This window comes from Octodon degus, unplaced genomic scaffold (assembly GCF_000260255.1).
Source record: "Octodon degus isolate 3935 unplaced genomic scaffold, OctDeg1.0 scaffold00032, whole genome shotgun sequence".
NCBI lineage: Eukaryota > Metazoa > Chordata > Mammalia > Rodentia > Octodontidae > Octodon > Octodon degus.
Window position 1 is genome coordinate 9,246,738 of NW_004524608.1, and position 12,747 is coordinate 9,259,484.

Consider the following 12,747-nt stretch of genomic DNA (forward strand, 5'->3'; position numbering starts at 1 on the left):
CATAAAAATTGATGAAAATACAACACAACTGATAAAGTGCCGCAGCAATAATATTCACGTTATATTAAGAGAACTTATCATTTCATCATACATCCTAGCCAAATTATTCTAATGCCAGGAGAAAGCTGTAAAACTTCATCTATATACAAATTGCATTAGGTAACCAAATATTCTTCAGGTCCAGTATAATACACAGGTCTATAACAGATCGGTAAAGATATAAAGAGGAGGCACTAAAGACACACAATTTGTAAGGCAATATCATAAACCTTAGAAAATCATTTCTGGCAACTCTTACAAGCTAACTCTATTATACTATGGATTTATTATATACTAGTTAAATAACTGATTTAAAAGTGAGCCTTGATAATTAATGAAACAATACCATAATACTTTTAGTTTTAAGGTAGCAATTCTAAGTCAGCAACCAAGATAACAAAATTTTCTTCCCCAGTCATTGAAATGGAAAGATCCAGAGCTCTTCATGACAGTTTGTTTATGTTACCATTTTGTGGCAGTTAGTTTCTTAAACAAAGCCACATAGATCTGTTCCTGTTCTCCGTGGTTTGTAAATTTGCTGGATCCAAATCTATACCATTTCCTGTATCTTTAGCAAAGACAATGTATCTGCAATAAATAGTTGGGTCATCAGAAAGGGACCTCTTCAAAGATAGACCCTATACAATTAAGTAGAAATGCTTCTAAAAATGTTGGATTAGTTAACTTTAAAGTATCTGGCATCATAGTCGACCACATACATATGTCATAGAGCCCAATTTTGGGAGGTAGATTCATCATATCACTACCACTCTATTAACATGTCCTGTGTTCTGTAAGGTTTCAGACATATTTTAAAAAGTCAACATTACAGGCCATCAAGATAGCTCAGCAGGCTAAGCACCTGCTTAGGCAAGCACAGGGACCGGGCTTTGATTTCCAGCACCACGGACAGGACCTGCCCCACCCCCAGGTGTGCTGAGCCAGCCAGGGGGTCTGGGTGTGGTGGTACACACCTGTAATCCCAGCGCTGGAGAGGCTGAAAACAGGAGGGTTATTAGGAGTCCTGAGCTGTATAGTAAGACCTGTACCAAATATCTTAAAAATAGATACATCAATAAATAGATAAATAGATGATACATAGATAGGTAGACAGATTATGGATAGATGATAGAGGGTAGATGATAGACAGATAGGTGATAGATAGATAGATAGATAGATAGATAGATAGATAGATAGATAGATGATAGATAGATAGATAGATAGATTGATAGACAGCTCTAAAGGAGATGGGAGATGCAGAAGGAGGAGATTAAAAAGGAATCCAGTTAAATAAAATGGATTTTATCATTGATTAAATGTTTATTATCATATAATTGCTCCAAAGTTTTTATTTTTCTAAAACTAAAATCTTAGAATGTGTTTAATATCTAAGTATAAAAGTGTACTGTGACTGCTGATGGTGTCAGTGAAAAACACTTGGGGGGCTTAACAATAACTGAGATCCCTCTTCCAATGGTATCCTCTCTCTGTACAGAATGTCAAAGAGTTCAGTTTTGTCAGTAGAAGTGGAGCAAAGTTTTAGATCCATGGAATGATAAATGTCTTCAAGTGGGGAAGTTTAAGGCTAAGTGTCGCTGCTCATAGACATTGTATTTCAATAAATGAAAATTTAACAGCTGGACATAGTAACATATGCCTGACGTCCCATCACTTGGGAGGCTGAGGCAGAAGGATCACCATGAGTTAAAGGCCAGCCTGAACAACATGACAAGACCCTATCTCAAATGAGTAAATAAGTAAATTAATAAATAAAAAGTTCATTCATTTTTTAGGCATCAAATGAATAGAGGTACCAGCTCTCCAAGGTGAATGTAATCAGCATATACTATAAACATATACTAATAAAAATTTTTTTTAAAGCTAAGATCATATTGAGTCTCTTTAAATACTTTATTATGCCATGCATGTATCCATTCCAACTTATTTGCAAGTAAGTATCCATATTCTTTGGGAAAATTTAATAAGCCAATTAAAAGAAAAATAAATGAATAATACATTTAGCACTATAACATTCTAAGATAAAAATGCCTTAGAGTCTAATAAATGATAAACAACACTTGAAAATATGAACTATGCTACAAAGTTACTGAATAAGTATGACCCTCTCTCCATATTATACATATCTAGTGGAGGTTGGGGTGTGGCTCTGTGCAGTCCTTGCCTAGCATGTGACAGGCTCTTGGCTTGATGTGCAGCAAAAAAATGAAGAGAGTTTACCTTATTTTTAAAAACATAACTTTCCTTTACAATGCAAAGTATACTTCTTAAGGAAAGATGTTGAAGCAAAACACGAGTTCCACATCACTTAATAATAATGATGGTTTCTAGACATCTGCTAATGACTTGGCACAATGCTGTTTTATTATTTATCTCCATAAATGTTCCCAACAACAGTGTGAGGCTGAAGTCCACTTTGAATCAGTAAAAATGGAAGCTAAAAATTTTAGCAACAAATTAAAAATGAAAAAGATGGGGAAACATAGAAGAATTTTAACTCAGTTCTATTGGCTCAAAGTCAGTGGCCTTCGTTATATTAAAGTTCCGATTCACCCAATACATTGTATGTTCATCATGATAATTATAGAGAATACTGTTAGGCATGACCTGGAAGCCATGAGCGTTTTCTGTAACAGTGGACAGTGACATAAAAGATGAACTGCAAAACCTTTCTGGACTTCAATTGTGAATTATCAAGTTGATGCATTAGTCAAAAAATGTTGTTTTGTTTTGTAGCTTTGAGACAGGATCTCATTATATAATTTAGACTGCTCTTGAACTCACTGTGTATCCCAGACAGGCTTGGAACTCTCAGCAATTGTCCTACTTCAGCCTCAAAATACTAGGAATATAGGCATGTATATCACAACACACAACTCTAGTCAAATTTTGATGTAGCTTGATTTTATCTTCTTTAATGATAGTCTATGTTTATTTGCTATGCCACAGTGTAAATCTTAACTTCACTTGCATTGTTTTTTCAAATTTCTTTTTTAAACCTATGGATACCTGATGTATTTATTTGTTCTTGTAGTGCTGGGAATCAACCCAGTGCCTTACGGATGATGGGCAAATATTCTACTTCGGAGCTACAGGCCCAGCTCAAGTTAAGCATATTACTATTTTTATCTCTTATCTCCTAGAAGGAAACAAGCTTAAAAAGAATATTATGAAGAGAAATGAAGTTTTTACAACTTCCCAGAAGAAATATGCTTTTCAAATTTTCTACTCGCCTTCAATTATCATCATGCCCTCTTCATTATGAGGTCTTGTTAGAAGTGTAAATTGTATTGTAAAGAGATACTTCACTTCTGCCTTCAAGAAACTTACTGTCTGACAAATGTCATCAGAAATAGATATATTTTTTAATTTCCAGTTACAGAAGAAATTTTGTATTAAAGATAAGTGGGAAATAGTCTGCTCGTTGGCTTTGATCCTGTGATATATTCAACAATGTTGCGAAGTCATTTGTTTCTGGCTATTGTCATTTTGGCAGTAGTGGGGGTTTCTGGGAATATAGCAAAACATGTGTGCAGTTCCTCTTTGAAATATTTATTAAAGCAGCACAGTTAAAGATCACTCATGCAAAAGAGAAAAGGAAGAAACCCGAAATTTTGAATTAGTTGATTTAACTGGGTATTCAGTGTTGCAAAGAATGCTGCTAGATATGTTTATTCTTACATAACATGTTCATATCATGTATGATGTCAACTATATATTACCTCCTGGAAACTGTGAGCATCTTTGCAAAATTTTCTAAACTTTTTTAGAATTTGTGTAATTTCCCCATTGACTATTTTAAATAAAATAATAAGCAAAAATATACATTCTGAAAACATTGTCCAAAATGTAATTTCTTTTAAAAAATCTTTTATTTATTCTTGCATAGTATTGTATTACTTTTCAAAATTTGAATAATAAAGATTATTTTGAAGGTCACATCTATTAAAAGGATAGTAGATTCTTTTCCAAAGAAGTAGCTTGTTTCTTGCACTCACCTTTATTTAGTCTCTATAATACACTGCTTTATGCTCCCCTGCCATACACCAATAGTTTTCACAAACTAAGCCCTACTTCACCTACTTACTACTAATGTTTGCTTAGTGTCTACAAATGTGTGCTAACTGTGGTGCCTCAGACATTCATTAGAGTTTAGAGTTTGCACTTAAGGAGGACAATACCATTGTAAATGAAAATGACCAGTAGCCAAAGGGAACATATAATTGTTTGTAATTAAACAAAAGTGTTGCTGAGTTAATCAGATTCACTTCTTAATATACTTTAAAGCATTGCTGTCTTGTCAAAATGAAGACTTTCAGTTTCCTGTGTCTTTGGAATTTTTCTTAATTGGTAATGAAAACTAAGCAAATTACACCATTCACATTCTTTAACCTACTTCAGTACAACAAATAAGTGAGGTATGTTTTGATCAAAGTTTTCACTGGAGTATCCATTTAACTTTTCACCAGTTTTATAATTAACAGTTTGTACAGGCATTGGCCTGTTTACAGCCATTGCTTTGGAATGCCCTGTTGGTTGCACACATTTTTTTAAATTAGAACACAAGCACACTGCAACATTCCGTCCTTCCCTTGGTGAACACCACTGGTTTGATAAAATTCTTGTGAGGGAAAGAATTTTCACTGTAATTTAATGAAATTTTTCTTTCAATTAAAAGCAAATCAAAGAAATCAAAGAACTAGAAGTAGTTGCAGGGCTGCTAAAATAAAGGGACTGTCATCATGTTGCAGCAAGTCATGTTGCTAAAACCTGTAGGAGGACATCAGGTTCAAGTGGACCAATTCTTAGGTTTACTAAACTTCAAGAACTTACCAGATTTTTCTGTGAAAAGGGAAAAGAAGTCACAATGATAAGAAAATCTGAAGTTGTGTCGAGCAAATTATCTTTTCGTTATTAGTGGCTAGTTTGTAAATATCAAAGATCCACTTATTGTAGTGCTGGAAGCTGCATTTGCATGCTGATGAAATGCAAGGGGATGGCTGTGAACTACAGGGTTATCTCTAGTGCAGCAGTGGGGAGCTCCAGAATCCTACAGTTGAGCATCTGACCGACTCAAGAGTCCAAGCTGCGGACCTCTTCTATTCACTTTCTTTACAACAATTAAAATATGCAAAGTGATAATTTTCCTTAAGTAGCCTTAAATGTGCGATCTATTTAAATGTGAAGAAAATTGCCTGAAGCTTCTGGTGTGAGGGACAAAAAAGAATAAATTATGCAAATAGCAGAAAAGGACTCTACCACTTGAACGCCTAATTTTCCTGTAATAAGCATACTGTTTCATTTAATTTTTTGCCTCTTATTAAAAGTGACAGTTCTTTTGCACTGTCTGATGGTTATATCTGACACAAGCTAGGGAAATGACTGCTAGACTAAATGCTAAAGCATTTTGGTAGCTTTTTTAGATGATGGTTACATTCACAAAGTAATTATGCACTGAAGAGTAGAGAAATAAGGTTTAATTACACAGTAATCGCTTCTGATGGACACGGCAGAAGTGTGAACACCGCCAGACTGCAATCCATCAATGACAAACCCCTGGCCACTTTTAATTCCTTCTCATTTGCATCACAACCTCCGCACCAAGTTGCACAAATGCTGTTAAATGTTAATAGGAGCTGTCTCTCCACTCAAAATGAATGCTTAAGCTGTTTCATTTTTTTTCTCCTCCACCTCAGACCTTCAAAACCAGCTCCTCTCTGAGAGCAGGCATTAAGCACAGAGCATGGTGCGTGGTCACTGTTGTGCTAATTGGGAGCAACACTTAAAGTTTTATCTCTCAAGCGCTAATAATGCACACTGCTGACAAACCAGTGAATAAGTAATGTAGTTGGAGGAGAGGGGGGAAGAAAGGCATGCCTAGAATGAAAAATGCAGTTGGGACTGCTGTTCAGTGACTAGCTATTTGATTAGGCCCTGTAGTCATATTTAATCCAGATCCTTAGGGAACATAGACAAAATTACATCTTCATCTCATCAAACATTCAGCCATATTTAAGTATTCAGCTGATCAAGCTTTTATTGTTTCTCTTGCAGCAACATGGAGACAATGTTGTCCTGCATTCTTCATCCCAGAGGCTGGCAGAAGAAAAGCCCGCTGAGCCCTGGGCTTGCTTTTTATAGGGCTCAGTGTCGTTAGGGAATCCCAGTAGCAGAGAATAAAATCATTTCTGTTACTTGGCACTCATGCTTGAGTTGATAAAACCTCTAGGCTTCCACTCTGTTTGTACAGTCTTTAATACTCAATCTCATTTTTTTCATTAAAAAGAAAATGCTATTCCCCCACCTGGTCTTTAAACCCCATCTATTTCCTGGGACAGGTCTACATCATTAAACTGCAGACGGTTCTTTTTCTATTAAGCAGCAGGTATCATTCTTGTCCTGACAGGAGGAGTCTCCACCTGCTGCCGGGTCCCCCATACCTCCAGCTGACTGCTTTGCAGAACAGCAAAGGTAATTTGTAAGCAGTATGCTAAGTTTAACAGAAGACTCTAAGAAGTGACAAAAGAGCCATTTTCTGCATGAAGATTGAGAATTATCAACACCTTTCGGTGCATAATAGTTAAGCCTTTATCACTTGAGGAGCTGCTGATAAGGTTAAGAACACTAGACAAACTGCTCATTAGTGGAAAGGTTTGCCTTTTACATTAAAGACTGCTGGGTACTGAAGTTCCTCTAGTGAGCAATACATCCCTGGCATTTGAAAGGAATGAGCTGATCAGTGTACATAAATGAATATGGAAAAGGAGACCTGGAATGTTCTAATAATGTTAGTGAGGTTTTCTCAAGCTTAGAAAATGATAAGCCTGTGAAGTGTGTTCAAAGGCAGTGCGATCTGGTAGGTATAGCCCTAGATTAGAAGTCCAAGACCTGTACTCCCCCTCACCTTTCACCACCGGCAATCTGTAGGACTGTGTCGAAAGAATTCACACTTGAAAAATCTAAAACATTTTATAAAAGGGATTCCAATGTGGTCTATCAGGATTTATTAAGTTCAATCAGTAAGTAATGTAAATCAGTTTTTAAATTATATGCTGAAATATTGATGATAAACCTAGAAGACAAAAGATTAATTAGAACCCAGTCATTCACTTTTTGCTAGTGAGTTGGATTAAGAATTATAAACTAAAATCTAATCCCATTATTTTCAAAGTCCTTGTTGAGCAGAGGAATGAGACTGCTTATTTTTATATGCCTGCCCTATAGGTTTCATATAAATAAATGGTAAATACTAATTTTTTAGGGAGTTATTCATCAAACACACACTTTCTTACAGGTTAAGCCTATTAATGATCATATAAGGCAAGAAATACTAGCCTCATTTAAAGGTGAAGAAGCAAAAGTTCAGAGTTTAAGTCAATTAAAAGACACATGATAAAGTAGTGGCAGTGAGTCTGAATTCAAGTCTGTCTGATTTTAAAAGCTCTGCATTTCACTGTGTTTTGAGGTTGAATTCTATGTGTATAGAGAAAAACAAACCAAACTGAATCTGCTTCTATTTCTTTCCCTCTCTGACTGTATGACTTTAGTCCAATTCGTCAATCTCTTTCTTTTGCCTACTTAACATGTTTATAAAATCCCATAAGGGAGACCACGGCTTAACTTCTATCACATTAGAAACAGCTTAGCCTACTGATGCTATCAGGCCAATACCGAGGAGCTGTCGTTAGAAACAAGGCTTTCTACTTAATTTTTCAGATTAAGCGTAACATTTAAAATCCACTCCCATTTATAGGAACCCAGGGCATATCAATGGAGAAATTCTTACCCCACCTCTCAATAAAATATATGATTGTGAGCAGTGTTCTTTTCAGACATAGCCTTCCCTACACATGACTGTAAGTACCTTAAGGCATGGTTGAGGTAGGGTGCTGGCCTACACCAAAAACTGCATTGGCTCCATCTTAGAAGCTGCTTTCTTTCTTCAGTAGCCATCCTTCCCCTCAGCACCTGTTCTTCATCACTGAGGGATGAAGTTGCAGAAGGAAGAGATGAAGGACTGGATGGATTCAAGGGAAGACAGGAGAACGGAAAAATAAGGTATATTATTTATAGGTACAAAGTTGCTATGAAAATGTGATCATTATGTATGTCAAAAGTGTGTCAATAAAATTAATTTTTAAAAAAGAAGTAAAGACTTAGAAAGATTTCCAGAAACCACTGATGAAGGAAGAGGGCAGCACAGCTGAATCCATTACACTGGCAGAGAGAAATACAAGTTGAGGATGCACCCATGCTGAAAGAAAAAGAGGAAAACCATGATGCATTTTTCTTTATAGCAATCCTCTTTCAGTTAGCTACATTATAATGTAAGTTCCCCAGCCAGCTTCCTTCCAAACCTATTTCAGGTCCTTCTGAGATATGGCAAGCTACTTTAATCACAGGCCCAGAACCTATGACCCCTCCTGCAAGAGTTAGCAGAGGTCCCCATGCCAGCTGGCATCTACTCCAGTGATTCCATGTTCCAGGATCTGTCCACGGTAATCAAGTAATAAAGTTATTTTTCTTCTCTTGCACTATTGCCTTATTTTATTTTATGTATTTAGTACAGGGTCTACATGGTCTCACGAGGTAAATCAGACTAATAGTGATCCTCCTGTTTTCAGCCTCCCAAGCACTGGGATTACAGGCATGCTCCACCATGCCCAGTCTCAATCCACAGCTCAGTGCACCCTGGGCATGGGGCCAGCACTGCAGGCTAGGAATTCAATCCCAGTCCCTGCATCTGCCTGAGCAGGTACTTTAATCCACTGAGCTACCTGGCCAGCCCTCACTACTGCTTTAATAGACTTAAAATTCCCATTTTTTCATCTTAAAAGAAAAGTTGCTGCCAGTCTATGGGTTAACCATTTGTCGATTTATTTCACAGAGATTTCACCTGATCATGCAGTCAAGATGATTATGATTTTAGGCTTATGTCTGTCTGCACCTCCAGACTATTTACTCCTTTAGGTCAAGGCACCTCCTACTCTGTACTTGTCTTCTGTACAGTAGCATAGTACCTTGAGTCTTTCTCAAACCAAAAGCTATAAACCATCTTTCTAAGGTAGTGGTGGAAAGCAAAGAGCAAGAAACAACACTAAATGATTATTTATAAAATTACAGTAGAAGAAAAGGTACATGAAGAGTCACTGGAAACTGGGGCTCTAATATTGTGAGGAAGAGTGATGGGAGACAGAGAGAAATTGTGCTGTGGGTGACTCCTCTACAGCTAAGCTCCTTTGCAACCCCTGTGAATCTCAGGGCAACTGTGTGAGCAGGAGAACTGGACCACACAGCAGAAATGAAGACGGTAAAACAGGGTCAGCCCAGAGAAAATTAACAAAGAAGGTGAAAATTATGGAATGAAGTTATTTACTGTTTTTGAAATAAACAATTGCCCACCGATTCCTACAATGCAGAGAGCAACAATCCTGGTGATTACAGATTCTGGGGCATTCAAAAAATGCCTAACTTTACATAGTCCATTACCTTTGCAAGGAAATCACTCAGTCACACTTTCCAACTATAAAAAAAATTAAGACTAAGTTTATATTCATGATTTCCAATTAGAGTTGAAAATCATTGAATGCAACAAATCTTACATTATTAATCTGTCTATAGAGGTAATTTAAAGAACCTCTGCAATGTCGTCAGTCTGCTATGAAAATCTGTATGTCTTCATTCTGTTTCCTGTCCCAACATTATAAAAGTTCTTCTGTACATAAAGATCTCTGAGTCAAAAGCACCACACGAGGAAAGAGTGGTGCACGTATTATTAACCTTTCCATGCTTGTTTCCTCATCTGTAATATGGGGTTAATGATATTTCTGTACTTCACAAGAATGTTGTACGAATTAATGTTTGTAAAGCCCTTTAAGATCCACGGATGAAAGATGCCATAAAAGTCCAAAGGTGAAAATATTATAGTTATTGAAATTGGAAACACCAGTAATGCTGGGAACTGAATCTATATTTGGTTACAAGGCACCCATTACATTATGAATTCACAGGCACTTACAGAAGCTTGCTATTTCAAAATTAATGTTTTGATATATACAGAATAAATCCTTAAGAGCCACTCCATATATGCTACAAGCCAAATGAGTATAATTTGTTCTTAAAAATAAATTTGGTAAAATACAGTTATCACTGTCCACATTATTTCCATGATTTTTATAAGTACTGCTACAGAATATACTGTATCTATATCCAAAATTATACTGTTAGATCATTCCATTTAGAAAAAGCAGTACATTCCATGTCAAAATGTGAATGTGATTTAATGAAATAATCTATATTTCTTATTACAGCTGTATTTTCATTTACATTTCAATCTACTCAAATAGTTTATAAATAGTAAGTACAAAATACCTAACAATAATGTTTCTGAAAACAAAAAAAAAAAACAACATATGTTATCAGCTGTCACTGATTGAACTAATTTCTATGTGGATATTCAAATGTTTTCTTAAAATTTATAAAGAATGTTACTATCACTAAGATACTAAAAAGGGGAGCAAGTTTTCCAATATGGTGGCTATAATTTAAAAATAGTCAAGTTTCACATGAGACATCCGATGTGATTAGCTGTCGAGCCAGTAATTCTCTTTTAACAGTTCATCAGTCAGTATCACTATTTGAGGAACACAAAATATAAAGACTAGAGAGACATGTGGGTGTATCTTGTTTATATGTGGAAAAACTATATAGAAACATGAAAACCACTCTATCATTCAATGTCATAATTACCTCTAGAAAGCGGTTTGGGATTTGAGGAAGTAAGTAAAACCTTTCATTTTTTTATTTTCATAATTTTGTTTTAGCTGATTCTTTTAAATATTACTTTTTCAATCTTTAAAAGCTACAGTCACAGAATAAAAAAGTCTGCAAAACAAATAAAAATGAAGATTGATGAGAAAAAATCAAAGAAGTTAGAATTTAAATAACATTCAATTTATTATCAAACAGACTAAGAATAGTGGGCAAATAATTAAAGGGAGGATTCATTATATCAGACTATAATTCGGGAGAATTAACATACACATGCATTTTTGTTTATTCATATCATTTCTTAGGGGCTTTTTCAGATTTAATTAGAAGGACTGTAATTTTGTTTTTTAAGCTATTTGAGCACAGTTTTCAACTAAGTACAGAAAAGGTTAACTTCAAATAATAGTAGCAAACCAGTCAAGGAAAAACAACAGAGTTCACAAGTCAAGGAGTCACACAAATGTTATATTTAGAAAGTCAAGAGCTTGACTTTGGCTGATTTTCTCCCAATTTATGGCAGGCTCAAGGTTGCTAAGCCCAGCCTCTAGAGCTCAAAGTCACTGCAGAGTTTATTGAATATTAGAGTTCAAAGACTTAAATGTGTATTTTAAAAGAAAAATTTGAATCCTGTGAGAGTATAAGTAAAATTTAGTGCAAGGTCAGATGGGCCAGTATATTCTGAGACACTAATTATATAGAGAAAACTGTATTTTGAGGGAAAAATTTAAGGTGTATTAAAACATATGTAATGTATCAAAAACTAGCAATTCTTACATATGAACATTTATAAATAGGATATTTCCTAGAAAATATGAGTAAATATGTACATATAATAAATAGAACTGGGATATGCTATGACCTGATTTCATTTCTTTTATTCTAATAATAGTTTTTACACACATTTTTATTTGTTCTCTGCTCTGGACTTCTCTTTAGCTTTGAATCTGAAAACACCTTGTTAACATTTAGAAAGTCAATGCTGTGGGTGGGGAGATAGCATAGTGGTTTAAGTGTCTGCCTGACAAGAGCAAGGACCCTGGTTCAGTTCCAGAATGCATCCCTTGATGGGAAGCTGAGACAGGGGGATCACTACATGTCCTAGTAGTGTAGTGAGACCCTGTACCAAATACATACATACATACATACATACATACATACATAAATATTTTTAAAAAATAGAAAGACCATGCTGTTCAAAGAGATTAAAATGTACTATAAATGCATGATAATGGTGATATTTCACTTAATTTATAAAAAGAAATAAGGTAAGGTTTATTTAATTTATTATTTTTTTTTATTTTGTGGTACCAGGGATTGAACTCAGGACCCTGAGCTTGCCAGGCAGGCGTATATTTTACTGAGCTATTTCCCCAGCCCCCTTAAAAATTTTTTAACAAGTTAAATACAATACATATATCAATTTCTTGATTTCTTACAGTCTTTTAGAATCTCTTATAAATGACTGGCCATTAGTATGTGCATCACTTCTGATTTCTAGAAAAGGTATTTCATTGTGATACAGAGATCAATTTTGTGCAGTGCCTAATGACAAGTTAATAACCAATAAACATTAATAAATTTCTTAAATATTATGCTCATAATGGAATTGTCATATTCATATGATGCAAAATATAAAAATGTCTGTTGTTTATTACTTTGCAATCACTCTACCCTCTCTCTTATCTTTTTGAGACTACATCTTAGTAAATGCATTTAATATTTCTTATATAGAAAAAATTATAGTCAGGTCATCCACTGAGCCACAATCATTTAAAAAAAGTATCAGAGATCACTCTCTTCATCTTCTTCCCTAGCTCCTCTTTCCCTTTAGCCCTTCATTTGGTTATTTTTTTTTTCAGGTCTAGACAATGTTTCTCTGCCATCCTACATCTGTTTCCATGACAATTTCAATATCAACTA

At 35.2% G+C, this 12,747-nt stretch overlaps 1 protein-coding gene across 1 annotated transcript in view; it reads left to right on the plus strand.

The window, feature by feature from the left end:
• Nucleotides 1–7,455, plus strand: part of Fign (fidgetin, microtubule severing factor) — a 153,924-nt gene extending 146,469 nt beyond the window's left edge. Inside the window, exon 4 of the transcript XR_002820826.1 lies at nucleotides 7,443–7,455. The gene's annotated coding sequence lies outside the window, so the exon portion shown is untranslated. The remainder of the gene's footprint in view (nucleotides 1–7,442) is intronic.
• The last annotated feature ends 5,292 nt before the right edge of the window (nucleotides 7,456–12,747 follow it).